At 40.4% G+C, this 14,437-nt stretch overlaps 1 protein-coding gene across 1 annotated transcript in view; it reads right to left on the bottom strand.

The window, feature by feature from the left end:
• Positions 1 to 14,437, bottom strand: part of LOC150091387 (protein DOP1A) — a 519,845-nt gene that overhangs the window by 293,886 nt on the left and 211,522 nt on the right. The window lies entirely within an intron of this gene.

Below are 14,437 nucleotides of genomic sequence, written 5' to 3'. Positions count from 1 at the left end.
CCATAGACTGGAAATGTGCAAATGTGACCTCAATTCACAAAGGAGAATCAAAGGCTGACACAAGTAATTATAGACCTGTGAGCTTAACTTCTGTTCCAGGAAAATTAATGGAGGCACTGGTTAAAGAAGCACTGCAGGATCATTTAGACAAGACTTCAGTTATAGCTCGGACACAGCATGGTTTTGTTAAGTCTTGCCTGACCAATTTGATTGGATACTATGATGCAGTCACAAAAGAACTGGATGCAGGGAATAGCTTTGATATTATATACGTGGATCTTAGAAAGGCTTTTGATACTGTTGCACATGGAAGACTGCTACACAAATTGGAGCAGTGTGACATTGGAGGCAAATTGCTGCTATGGATAAAGGGGTGGTTGAGGGGGAGAAGACAGAGAGTGGTAATCAATGGACACTGCTCATCGTGGACTAATGTTATTAGTGGAGTCCCTCAGGGCTCAGTGTTGGGTCCATTATTGTTTTCTGTATTTATAAATGATATTGATGATGGTATATCAAGCTTAATGTCCAAGTTTGCAGACGATACAAAGGTTGGCAGGGTTGTCAAGGACACTACGCTACTGCAACAGGATCTGGAAAGGTTGAGCAGATGGGCTGAGAGGTGGCAAATGAAGTTTAACATTGACAAATGTAAAGTACTACACATGGGAAACAGCAACCCCAGAGCAATGTATCAACTCTGTGGTACTACACTGACAGTGGTAGAGAATGAAAGGGACTTGGGGGTGGTTGTGCAGGCAGATATGAAGTTCTCTGAGCAGTGCAGACGGGCTGCAAGAGTAGCTCATGGAGTATTGTCAATGATATACAGGAATTTTTCCAGCAGGGATAAGGAAGTTTTTTTTTTTTTTTTTTGATTTGGTAGTTGTTGGCGCATCGGCTTCTGTGGCCATAATGCACCTCCCAAGGTTTTTGCAGTACTTTGATCCAAGCCCGAGGCGGGAATCGAACCCGCGACCTTTGGGTTGCCGGGCGGGTACTTTGCCCACTCGGCTAGCCCGGTCGGCGATAAGGAAGTGATTATTCCCTTGTATAAGGCAATGGTCAGGCCACACCTAGAATACTGTATACAGGTCTGGAGGCCTCATTTCAAGAAGGATGTAGAGCTGCTGGAACGAGTACAGAGAAGGGCAACAAGATTAGTGAATGGAACAAAGGGGTGCTCTTACGAAGAAAGGCTTAAGTTTTGCAAATTACAGTGTCTGGAGACTAGGCACCAGCGAGGTGATCTGATAGAGGTGTATAAAGCCTTGAATGGTTTGAGCATGCTCAATGCTGATGGGATTCTTCCTCTTGCTCAGAAAAATCACCTGAGAGGGCATAAATTCAAATTGAGGAAAGACAGATGTAGGATAGACGTGCGGAAATTTGCCATTAGCCAGCGGGTGGTTGGTTGGTGGAACAGACTTCCATCCCTTGTAGTGGAGGTTGATAGCCTAAATAAGTTTAAGGCTCAGCTGGACAGGTATTTTCAACGAACAGAGGGGTGAAGTGGAAGTGGGTTTTTTTTTTTTTTTGGCTGATGCTGCATAAGCTTGCTTTCTTGCATCAAATGCCTCTACTAATGCTAATGCTAATGATCACCAAATGCATTAGAGAAGTAGAAGTGTTTCCTGAATTTCAACGTAATGCAATTCAAGATAATGAATTCATAAATGAATAGTTGTACAACCGTGACAAAACAGCACTGTACTATAAACTTCTTCATGACATGTCACTGGATATTTAAAAAGGTACCGAACAAAGTGGGTGAAAAAACTAACAATGAGAATTACTGTGTTACTGTGCACAAACAAGACTGGAAATCAAAAGCTAATGCCACGTTGCATCAGTAAAAGTCAAAGTCCTCAGTGTTTTAAGCATATAAACATGAACTCTCTATCTGAGATCTATAAAAACAGATCCAATGCTTGGATGATGAGTGATATTTTTGCTTCATGGTTTGAAAGTGAGCTTAAACCATCAATAAGATGCCACTTGCTTTACAAAAAAAATTGAAGAAATGGCTCGTTTACTGTTGGATCACTGTTCAGCTCATTCTTTGGCTGATGTCCTGAAATTGAAAGATGGCAAGATCAGAGCCGCCTTTCTGCCGAGGAATACAACTGCACTAATTCAGCTCATGGTTCAGAGCACATTATTCAAGCCGTCAAAGTCTACTATCGTGGTTATCTACTTGCTGCTGTTGAAACTCAGAAATTCAAGCTATAGAATTTCTGAAAACATTTACACTGAAAGACATTGCATACAATATTGGATTAGCATGGGAGAAAGTAAGCTCAACAGTAATTAAAAACTACTGGAAAAACGTATTAGAAAAGATGGGATTACTAAAAATAAGCTTGAATTAGCAGAATTTTCAGAACAAGAAGCAAAGGCTCCATGAAACATACTTGATGGTGATCTTGGATCAAATGACCTGGCTGCTTTAACTGAGGTGGATGCGAAAGCTCCAGTTACACATTACTTGAGTAAGGAAGAATTCGCAGAATCTGTGAACAGCAAGAAGACAATTCACAAACAGAAGACCAGTGGCAGAGAGAGTGACTCAGAAGATAATGTAGATGACTCATGTTAGGAAAAGCATCAGAAATGAACAAAGTAATTGAAAACACTAATGAGCGGATGGCGTGGTTAGAATGTCAGAATGATAATGAACATCTAAATTTACTGCATATGGCCACTATTAAGAATTATGTTGTCAGTTCCAGCAAAAGAAATCACGACTATTTCAGTCATGTGATTTAGTTTTAGGTTAACAAGAGGCTGCTGTAGCCACAGGCCGCAGCAACCTCAAGAGACAGTTGATGAAAGGAAATCGTAGGGTTTAGTCTTGCTCTTAGAGCTAGATAGTTATCTGTTCCGATTGACACAGCCCTCAGGTGACCTTGGCCAACTCTTCTTGTAATGGCTCCTGTTTCCTGAAACTGCTTCCATAGTGCCAAGAAGACACTGCATGATACATTAAGCCAACATGCCACCTCTGTCTGTGGCTGCCTGACTTCAAGTCGTCCAACAGCCCGCTACCTCAAAGAATCATTTAAACAACGATGACTTGCCATCCTGTTCTGGAGATGTGGCTATTCCACTGAGCAAGCCAAAAAACGGGAATGAAGTGATGTGGTAGCAACCCGCGCTTTTATAGGCATGAATAATTTGCATAACGTGCGGCTCTGTAAGGTAGCAGATCAATTGCTATTGGACACTCAGAATTTTTGCATGCCATCACATCAATTATTCGCCTTCAGTAACACTGTTCACAATAAAATATTTGTGAAAAACATTTTGTTCCATTAATTTTTTTTGGGAAGTGTATATTAGCATTACTAGAGGCATATGATGCAAGAAAGCAAGCTTATGCAGCATCAAAAAAAACACTCCCATTTCACCCCTCCATTCATTCCAAATGCCTGTCCAGCTCAAGCATTAAATTTATTTAGGCTATCAACTTCCACAACAAAAGATGGAAACCTGTTCCACCAATCAACTACCCACTGGCTAAAGGCAATTTTCCACACATCTATTCTACAACTGTCCTTCCCAATTTGAATCCATGCCCCCTCAGGTTCTTAATCTGCGCAAGAGGAAGAATCCCATCAGCATTCAGCTTTCTCAAACCATTCAAGGCCTTATACACCTCAATCAAATCACCTTGCAGGTGCCTACTTTCCAGGTGCTGCAATTTGCAGAACTTAAACCTTTCTTGGTAAGAGCATCCCATTTTTCCCGTCACCAATCTTGTTTCCCTTCTTTGTACTCATTCTAGCAACTCTACATCCTTCTTAAAATGAGACCTCCAGACCAGTACACAATACTCTAGGTGTGGCCTAGAGTATTGTGTACATTCCCTTATATAAAGGGATAATCACCTCCCTGTCCCTTCCATCAAAATTCCTATATATCATTGACAAGACTTCGTGACCTGCCCTGACAGCCCGTCTGCACTGCTCAGTGAACTTCACATTCAACTGCACAATTAACCCCAGGTCCTTTTCACTTTCCACTTCCTGAGTGTAGTAACACACACAGTTGGTACATTTCTCTTCGGTTATTGCTACCTATATGCAGTACTTTGCATTTGTCAATGTTGGGAAAATGGGCTGAGAAGTGGAAACTGAAGAAGCAATGCTTCTTCAGTTGCCACTTCTCAGCCCATTTTCACAACTTATCTAGATCCAGTTGGAGTAGCATACGGTCTTTAACACGTTTACATGTTTACGACAGTAAAGGTTGGCAGTTAACATGTTTATTGCCAACATTTGTATCATCTGCAAACTTGGACATTAAACCTAACACACCTTCATCAATATCATTCATAAATATACAAAACAACAATGGGCCCAACACCGAACCCTGGGGAATTCCACTAATAACATTTGTCCACGAAAAGCAGTGTCCACTAATTAACACTCTCTGTCATCTCCCACTCAACCATCCCTTTATTCATTGTAGCAACTTACCCTTAATGCCATATCTCTCCAATTTGTACAGCGGTCTTCCATGTGCAACAGTATAAAGCTTTCCTGAACTACAAATATATATCAAAATTATTTTTGGCATTCAGTTCTTTTGTGACCACATCATAGTATCCAATCAAATTGGTCAGACAAGACCTCCATTTAACAAACCCATGGTCTGTCTTAACTATTACTGCAGTCTTGTCTACATGATCCTGCAATGCTTCTTTAACCAGTGATTCCATTATTTTCCATGGAATACAAGTTAAACTAACAGGTCTTTAGTTACTTGTGTCACTTTTTGAACATCTATTCTACAACTGTCTTTCCTCAATTTGAATCTGTGCCCCATTAGATTCTTAATCTGAGCAAGATGAAGAATCCCATCAGCATTCAGCTTGCTCAAGCCTGTAACTATAGACCTGTTAAACTAACAAGTCTATAGTTACTTTGTGTTAAACTAACAGGTCTATAGTTACTTGTGTCACTTATTGAACCCCCTTTGTGAATTGGTGATACATTTGCACACCTCCAGTCCGTGGGGGAGTTCTGAGCTCCCTGAGTCCAAGGAAGCTCTCATAATTACGGAAAAATTATGGTTTGCTTACTTCCTTTTCTGCCTCCTTTAATATAACTGGATAGATCCCATCCACCCCAGGTGCCTTTTTTATGTTTAACTTCAACAATTACTCCTCCACTTTGCTCTCATTTATTATAAAATCACTTAGCTCCCTGTTAGAGTTTGATAAACTTCTGGCACTCCCCTCAATGAATAAGTCCTCGTGTATGAATGTAGATGCAAAACATCAAGTCACAGAAGAGGTTAGGTAGGCAAAGGCAGGTTACGAGAAATCCTTGGAAAAGGATGCAAAGAAAAACAGCAAAGAGTTTTTTACTGATGTAAACTCTAGAAGGAAAGGGATGAATCAGATTGGACAGCGTAACATAGATGGGTTGACTATTGATGATCATGCTCAGGTAGCTGATAAACTGATCATCAACAGTCAACCCATCTATGTTAAGTGGGCCAATCTGATTCATCCCTTTCCTTCTAGAGTTTACATCAGTAAAGAATTCTTTGCTGTTTTTCTTTGAATCCTTTACCAATGATTTCTCGTAACCTGCCTTCGCCTACCTAACCTCCTTTGTGACTTGATTACACACTAGTTTATATCTGCCAGAAGCGCCTCCATAGCCAGGTGGGCAGGAGCAGCAGTGCGTAGCACATGCTTCTTGATAAGACCAGGATTCGAGCCCATGACAACCAAATACAGAGGATGCAGAAAGGTCAGGGAATGACCAGCGCATATCCCCGGAGCAATATGGCCTTAGTTGCTAATGCTCCTAAAAACCAAATAAAAAACAAACAAACAAACATATCTGCCAGAGGCTTCTATGTCAACTGATACTTTATAATGCATCCCATACATTTTTCTTCTCTACCACGAGCCTCATTAGCTCATCTGACATCCATTTAGGCCTAAACCTTGAACAATATTTCTTAGTTGGAATGAAAAGTCTAGTAGCCTCCAAAATTAAGTCTCTGAAGGCTTCCCATTTAGAATTCAATGTTGGAAACATCATCAGTTGATCCCACTGTACAGAATTTAAAAACTGTCCGAGACCCCTGTACTCATCTTAAGAAAGCAATAGCCCTTCCCTTTAGCCTTGATGGTAGTTACATCTTTAAGTAAATCCCATATCTGTATACTGTGATCACTGTCACCCATTTTTTTCCTTTATCTGCAAATTCTTAATGCATGAATAATCACTGCTGATAATCAGATCAAGAGTATTACTCCCTCTGGTTGCCTCTCGAACAAGTTGCTGTAGAAACAGTCATCCAATAAATCCACAAAAGTCTTGGTACTGTGCGAGTGACCAACCCACAACTTCCAGTCGATATCTGGAAAGCTAAAATACCCCATATAAGACATTCTGATTTACTGGCCCACTCTATTTCGCTGCACAACTGCTCATTATACTCAGATTCATTAGGCCTATAACCTACTCTAATTTTTCCTTTACCAGTGCTTATGTCACAACAAAGAGACTCAACATTGCATTGTCCACCAACATCAACTGGATGCACTTCCTTAGGTTTTGTGTGTTTCTTAACTAACAGCATAACCTCATCTTCCTTCCTGTCTCTCCTTTCTGTACACATTGTACTCCCGGAATTCCAATTCTGCACAGCTTATGTCTGTGTGGCACCACGTCTCTGATATCCCAACAATATCTGCCTTTGATGTCTTGACTAACACTTCAAGTTCATCAAATTTATTAACTATATGCCTAGCATTGGTGTACATGCAAGTATACATGCACCGGTCTACTCTTATTTATCCTAACACAGCCCATGTATTTATTCGTTCCACTATAACTCCCAGCAGTCCTGGAAATCTCCATTGCCTTGCTTTTCAGGATGCTGCTCATTCTAATAGAAGCAGTGCAAGAATCACTTTAGTCTCTGCCTGCAGCCACTGCTAACCTTTTAGTCTATGTATACCCTCCAAGCTAGCAGTTTTCCAATCCACCTAACACTGCCTCGATAGCATCAGCAAATATTCTTGCACCATTTCTATTTAAGTGTACCCCATCCCTGTAGAAGCAGTCTCTCCTGTCAACAAGCACAGACCAGCCTGAAAAAAATTCTACCCCTAAAGCCTTGCACAATCTCTCCAGGGCCAAATTTATTGACAAGGCTCTCATCATATACACCCTCCTATCATGTCTGGGTAGAATTGCAGACACTTTCACATTCAACCATAACTTGCGATTTTTTTTCAAAATTGACCTGTACTTGTTGAGTAAATCTGCAGATCTCTTACTCTTAATAGTTATTAGTTCCAACGGGTAGAACAATATCACCTTTTGTGCCCTTAAAAGATTATATCTGCTCTACCACGTCATCTACTTTTTGCCTCTGGTAGACATACCCTGGTCCTGTTCCACCCATCCTTCTTACATAGTATATTCCCCATCTCCCTGACAATAGAGTCACCAACAAAAACTAGTTCCTTTGGGACCAGCACATTCTGCCTTGGATATTGCCTCTGCATTGCCTGATGCACAGGAGTGAGTTCTGCCATAGAGCTGGGCAGCTGAGAACTTGATGGGCCTCTCATATTAATTTCTTCGAGGGCATTTACCCTACACCTCAAGCTCTCATAGTCGCCCATCAGAACATTGAGTTGGCACCTAATTTCTTGCCACTCTAGACCCCTAGCACACACAAACATCCTCCTTGGCTAATTCATGTCCTGTTTTAGAAAGGTCGGTAAACATTTCATATTTCGCACATTTTTTAAGACTGTGATGCGTTGCAGAATTGTCCCCCCCTTCATTTCTCCCCTGAGTCACAGCACTCTCGCTAGTCTGTGATCTTTGCTTCACGATTTCCAAGTCCGGGTCACGATTTCCGTTTAAATACAATTTAATTAACAATGAAATTTAATAAGATTAATAATTATTTTTGATTAATTGGTAATACTAATTGGAGAACGAGTACGAGTGTAGCCTGTGCGGACGTACATTTTTGCCACTCCTGGAACAGAGAAGTATTTTCTGATTTATTTTCTGTTTTATTAGCTTAAATTGACATATTAACTTATTTTCTAGAGTAGTTTTATATTCTTATTTACGATACGTACATTAAAGTAACTTAGATAGAGATTTTGTAGGTATTACTTATATCGGAAAGGGTATCAAATCCACGTGTTTACCGTTTGTAAATAGCCGCCATTGTTAGGCGATACAAAATATCTTGAAATAGATAGCACAAGCTAAATATAATATAGTATAGTACATAATATTGTCAATTAATCAGATAATTAATCTTGTTGAACTTCATTGTCAATTAAATTGTACTTTTAACTATACATATAACGAGTTGGGTTACGTAACATAAATAATTAGTAAAAAATAAATAATTAATACTTTACTTGATACGGAAGTTATATAACGGGATTTCGGAGAAAACACTCGATACTGAAACATAAATATAACATTATAACTGTGTTGAGATATAAGTTTAGGGTTTTAATTTTGTACAGAAATTGAAATTTTATTGAAATTAAATCGAAATCATGACTCTGACCAGAGCAGCAAAGCAAAAGGCTCAAGCTAATGGGAGTGCTGTGGCTTAGGGGAGAACTGAAGGGGGCAGTTGCCCTCTGAATCACAGCCTATTAAAATGCACAACTTGCTTGATGTTTGTGGAGCAGTCAGGTACGGGACATGATACTGCCTTGGGGGATGTCTTTGCGTGCGCGCGATGCAAGGAGTGTAAGGAAATCAGGCGACAACTCAGCATTGTTATGGGCCTATATGAGAGCTTGAAGGACAGGGTGGATGACCTCGAAGGATTAAAAGTGAGGGGCCCATCAAGCTCTCAGCTGCCCACACCAATGCCAGAGCTTGCACTTGGTCATCACGCAACCCAAGGCAGAATGTGCTGGTCCCAAAGGAACTAGTAGTTGTTGGTGACTCTATTGTCAGAGAAACGGGAAACTTTGTAAAAAGGATAGGTGGAACAGGACCAGGGTATGTCTGCCAGGAGCAAAGGCTGATGACGTTGTAGAGCGGATATCATCTTTTAAGGGCACAAAAGGTGATATAGTTGTACATGTTGGCACTAATGATATTAAGAGTAGGAGACCGGCGGAATTACTTAAAAAGTACAGGTCACTGTTGAAAAAAAGCCGTGAATTAGGGTTGAATTTGAAAGTGTCTGCAATTCTGCCCACACACGATAGGAGGGAGTATATGATGAGAGCCCTGTCGATCAATTCGGCCCTGGAAGGATTGTGCAAGGCTCAAGGGGCAGAATTTTTTTCAGCCTGGTCTGTACTTGTTAACAGGAGAGACTGCTTCTACAGGGATGGGATACACTTAAATAGAAAGGGTGCAAGAATGTTTGCTGATGCTATCGAGGCAGTGTTAGGTGGGTCAGAAAACTGCTAGATTGGGGGGATACAAGGACTAATAGATTAACAGTAGCCACTGGCAGAGGTGAAAGTGATTCTTGCACTGCTTCTATTGGAATGAGCAGCAGCCTGGAAAATAAGATGCAGGATATTTCAGCGACTGATGGGAATCATTGGGGTACAAATAAACACATAGGTTGTGTTAGGGTAGCTAAGAAAAAGAACAGGTGCATGTATACTTGCGTGTACACCGATGCTAGGAGTTTAGTAAATAAATTTGATGAATTTGAGGTATTGCTCAAAACATCAAAGGCAGATATTGTGGGGATTTCAGAGACGTGGTGTCACACAGATATAAGGAAGGCAGAACTGGAATTTGGGGAGTACAATGTCTACAGAAAGGATAGACAGGGTAGAAAGGGAGGAGGGGTTATGCTATTAGTTAAGAAATACATAACATCCAAGGAAGTGAAGCCAGTCGACATTGCTGGACAGTGCAGTGTCGAGTCAGTTTGGTGTGACATAAGCATTGGGAGATCAAAATTGAGAGTAGAAGTGTGCTATAGGCCTAATGACTCTGATGAGTATAATAAGAAACTGTACGGGGAAATAGAATGGGCCAGTAAATCAGAGTCTTATAATGGGGGATTTTAATTTCCCAGATATTGACTGGAATTTGGGGGCTGGTCACTCACACACTAGCAAGGCTTTTGTGGATTTATTGGATGATTGTTTTCTACATCAGCATGTTCGGGAGGCAACTAGAGGGAGTAATACTCTTGATTTGATTATCAGTAGTGATTCTTCATGCATTAAGAATCTGCAGGTAAATGAACCACTAGGTGGCAGTGATCACAGTGTACTGAAGTGGGATTTACTCAAAGAGGTAACTACCATTAGGAGTAAAGGGAAGGGTAAAGTAAAGTAAAGGGAAGGGTTATTGCTTTCGTAAAGGCGACTACGATGGACTGAGACAGTATTTAAATTCTATACAGTGGGACCAACTGATGATGTTACCAACAGCAATACTCTTGATTTGATTATCAGTAGTGATTCTTCATGCATTAAGAATCTGCAGGTAAATGAACCACTAGGTGGCAGTGATCACAGTGTGCTGAAGTGGGATTTACTCAAAGAGGTAACTACCATTAGGAGTAAAGGGAAGGGTTATTGCTTGATGTTGATAGCCTAAATAAGTTTAAGGTTCAGCTGGACAGGTATTTCGAACGAACAGAGGGGTGAAGTGGAAGTGGTTATTTTTTATTTATTTATTTATTTATTTATTTTTTTTTTTTTTTTTTTTTGGCTGATGCTGCATAAGCTTGCTTTCTTGCAACAAATGCCTCTACTAATGCTAATGCTATTAATACTCCTTATTCCAAATACAGTGTTTTTTTTATGTTGTTGTTATTTGGTTTTAGGAGTATTAGCAACTAATGCCATATTGCTCCGGCGATATGCGGTGGTCATTCCCTGACCTTTCCACATCCTCCATATTTGGTGGTCACAGGCTCGAACCCCAGTCTAATCAAGAAGAGTGTGCTATGCACCACTGCTCCTGTCCACCTGGCTACGGAGGCACCACAATGTTTTGTATTACACTATATAGTTTTACTTTATACCTTACGCTATCAGTTTGTGATATATATGTGTTACGTTATTTCTTATCGACTACAATATGGTGGCTAGTTCAATAATATTGGCACCAACTCACGGGAGTCGTAACTTCCAAAAATCGCTAGTTAAATTCAAAATAAAAAGCTAATGAATGCTACTAAACCTATTTAATATCGCTGTAAAACACAACATAGTATATTAATTAATGAAGACTGCATTAAAAATTAAAAATACTTATCCCTTTACAGCAGCCAAAAATCCACCGACTGTTCTCTTCCACGACTAGACTGGCCTCTGATTCTAGTGATATTTTCACTAACAGAAAAGAGATTCATAATAGCCATACTATTATGAATCCCTTTTTATTTTTCAACACAGTCCCCAGCCACTGCACTTTTCCCACTGATGCTTTGATCCCATTGAAAAAACAAAAAACCTTTATCTAGGTCCTCAAATCATACACCCACAGCTTCAACCACCTCAGAGTCAGAGGCATTTCTCTTCCTATGGATGTTATCCTTAAACTTGGGGAACAAATAAAAGTCACTATTAGCACAATCTGGAGAACAGTGTGCTGAAGCAATTGAAATCTGGAAATCTTTGCCTCTGCGACAGTCACTGGAATCTGGGAGGTGCAACCGTACACCTTGTCTTGAAGAAGCAAGCCGCCTTTTCGCAGTTTTCCATGCCACGTTTTCTTAATGGCACAAAGTTGCCTTATGATGTTGCCATAATATGCACCAGTGACGGTCGTGCTCTTTTCCAGGTTCTGCTAATGTGAGAGTGACCAATCCAAAAGTTCCTGTCAATATCTGAGAAGTTAAAATCCCCCATTATAAGATATTCTGATTTACTGGTCCACTATTTCTCTGAATAGTTGTTCATTGTACTCATCAGCCGTTTGTCCTGTAACACAATCCTACTCTCATTTTTGCTTTCCCAGTGCTTATTTCAAACCAAACTGACTCAACATTACATTGTACTGTCCACCAATGTTAACTGGATGCACTGCCTTAGATTTTATGTGTTTCTTAACTAACACCATAACCCCTCCTTCCTTCCTTCCTTCCTATCCTATCTATCCATTGTGTACACATTGTACTCCCAAAATTCCAAATTGTACTCCCCAAATTCCAATCTGTGTGACATCATGTCTCTGATATATCCCAACAATATCCACATTTGATGTCTTGGCCAGCACCTCAAATTAATTTACATACTCCCAGCATTAACATTAGTAGAGGCATTTGATGCAAGAAAGCAAGCTTATGCAGCATCAGCCAAAAAAAAATAAAGTAAAATAAATAAATAAAAAATAACCGCTTACACTTCACCCCTCTGTTCGTTCGAAATACCTGTCCAGCTGAGCCTTAAACTTATTTAGGCTATCAACTTCCACGACAAGAGATGGAAGTCTGTTCCACCTACCAACCGCCCGCTGGCTAAAGGCAAATTTCCGCACATCTATCCTACATCTGTCCTTCCTCAATTTGAATTTATGCCCTCTCAGGTGATTATTCTGGGCAAGAGGAGGAATCCCATCAGCATTGAGCATGCTCAAACCATTCAAGGCTTTGTACACCTCTATCAGATCACCTCGCTGGTGCCTAGTCTCCAGACACTGTAATTCGCAAAACTTAAGCCTTTCTTCGTAAGAGCACTATTTTGTTCCATTCACTAATCTCATTGCCCTTCTCTGTACTCGTTCCAGCAGCTCTACATCCTTCTTGAAATGAGGCCTCCAGACCTGTATACAGTACTCTAGGTGTGGCCTGACCATTGCCTTATACAAAGGAATAATCACCTCCTTATCTCTGCTAGAAAAATTCCTATCTATCATTGACAATACACCCTGAGCTACTCTTGCAGCCCGTCTGCACTGTTCAGAGAACTTCATATCTGCCTGCACAACCACCCCCAAGTCCCTTTCATTCTCTACCACTGTCAGTGTAGTACCACAGAGTTGATACGTTGCTCTGGGGTTGCTGTTTCCCATATGTAGTACTTTACATTTGTCAATGTTAAACTTCATTTGCCACCTCTCAGCCCATCTGCTCAACCTTTCCAGATCCTGTTGCAGCAGCATAGTGTCAGTAGTGTCCTTTACAACCCTGCCAACCTTTGTATCGTCTGCAAACTTGGACATTGAGCTTGATATACCATCATCAATATCATTTATAAATACAGAAAACAATAAAGGACCCAATACTGAACCCTGAGGGACTCCACTAATAACATTAGTCCACGATGAGCATTGTCCATTGATTACCACTCTCTGTCTTCTCCCCATCAACCACCCCTTTATCCATAGCAGCAATTTGCCTCCAATGCCACACTGCTCCAATTTGTGCAGCAGTCTTCCATGTGCAACAGTATCAAAAGCCTTTCTAAGATCCAAGTATATAATTTCAAAGTTATTCCCCACATCCAGTTCTTTTGTGACTGCATCATAGTATCCAATCAAATTGGTCAGGCAAGACTTCCCCTTAACAAAACCATGCTGTGTCCGAGCTATAACTGAAGTCTTGTCTAGATGATCCTGCAGTGCTTCTTTAACCAGTACCTCCATTAATTTTCCAGGAACAGAAGTTAAACTCACAGGTCTATAATTACTTGTGTCAGCCTTTATCCTCCTTTGTGAATTGTGGTCACATTTGCACATCTCCAGTCCATGGAAGCTCTCATAATTATGGCTAAGGGTTTGCTTACTTCCTTTGCTGCCTCCTTTAATATAACTGGATAGATCCCATCCATCGCAGGTGCCTTTCTTGTGTTTATCTTCAACAATTTCTCCTCCACTTTACTCTCAGTTATTACAAGATTCTCTAGCTTACTGCTAGAGTTGAATACACCTCTGGCATTTCCCTCGCTGAATAACTCCTCATGTGTGAATGTCGATGCAAAATATTCATTTAGTTTGTTAGCTACCTGAGCAGGATCATCAACAGTTGACCCATCGATATCAAGTGGACCAATCTGATTCATCCCCTTCCTTCTAGAGTTTACATAAATAAAGAACTCTTTGCTGTTTTTCTTCGCATCCCTTGTTAAGGATTTCTCGTAACTTGGTAACTTCGTTACAGATCAACTTGTATCTATCATAGGCTTCTGTGTCACGTGTTAATTTGTATGTATCCCATGCATTTTCCTTCTCTGCCATATACCTCATTAGTTCATCTGATATCCATTTAGGCCTAAACCTTGAACAATATTTCTTAGTTGGTATGTACAGCCTAGTAGCTTCCAAGATAAATTCTTTGAATGCTTCCCATTTTGAATTTGCTGTTGGTAACATCATCAGTTGATCCCACTGTATAGAATTTAAATACTGTCTCAGTCCATCGTAATCGCCTTTATGAAAGCAATACCCCTTCCCTTTACTCCTAATGGTAGTTACCTCTTTGAGTAAATCCC

This window comes from Mastigoproctus giganteus, chromosome 1, assembly GCF_048544385.1.
Source record: "Mastigoproctus giganteus isolate SK-2022 chromosome 1, ASM4854438v1, whole genome shotgun sequence".
Classification (NCBI taxonomy): Eukaryota; Metazoa; Arthropoda; class Arachnida; order Uropygi; family Thelyphonidae; genus Mastigoproctus; species Mastigoproctus giganteus.
Note: the sequence above shows the minus strand (reverse complement) of the source record. Positions and strands in the feature narration are given on the sequence as shown.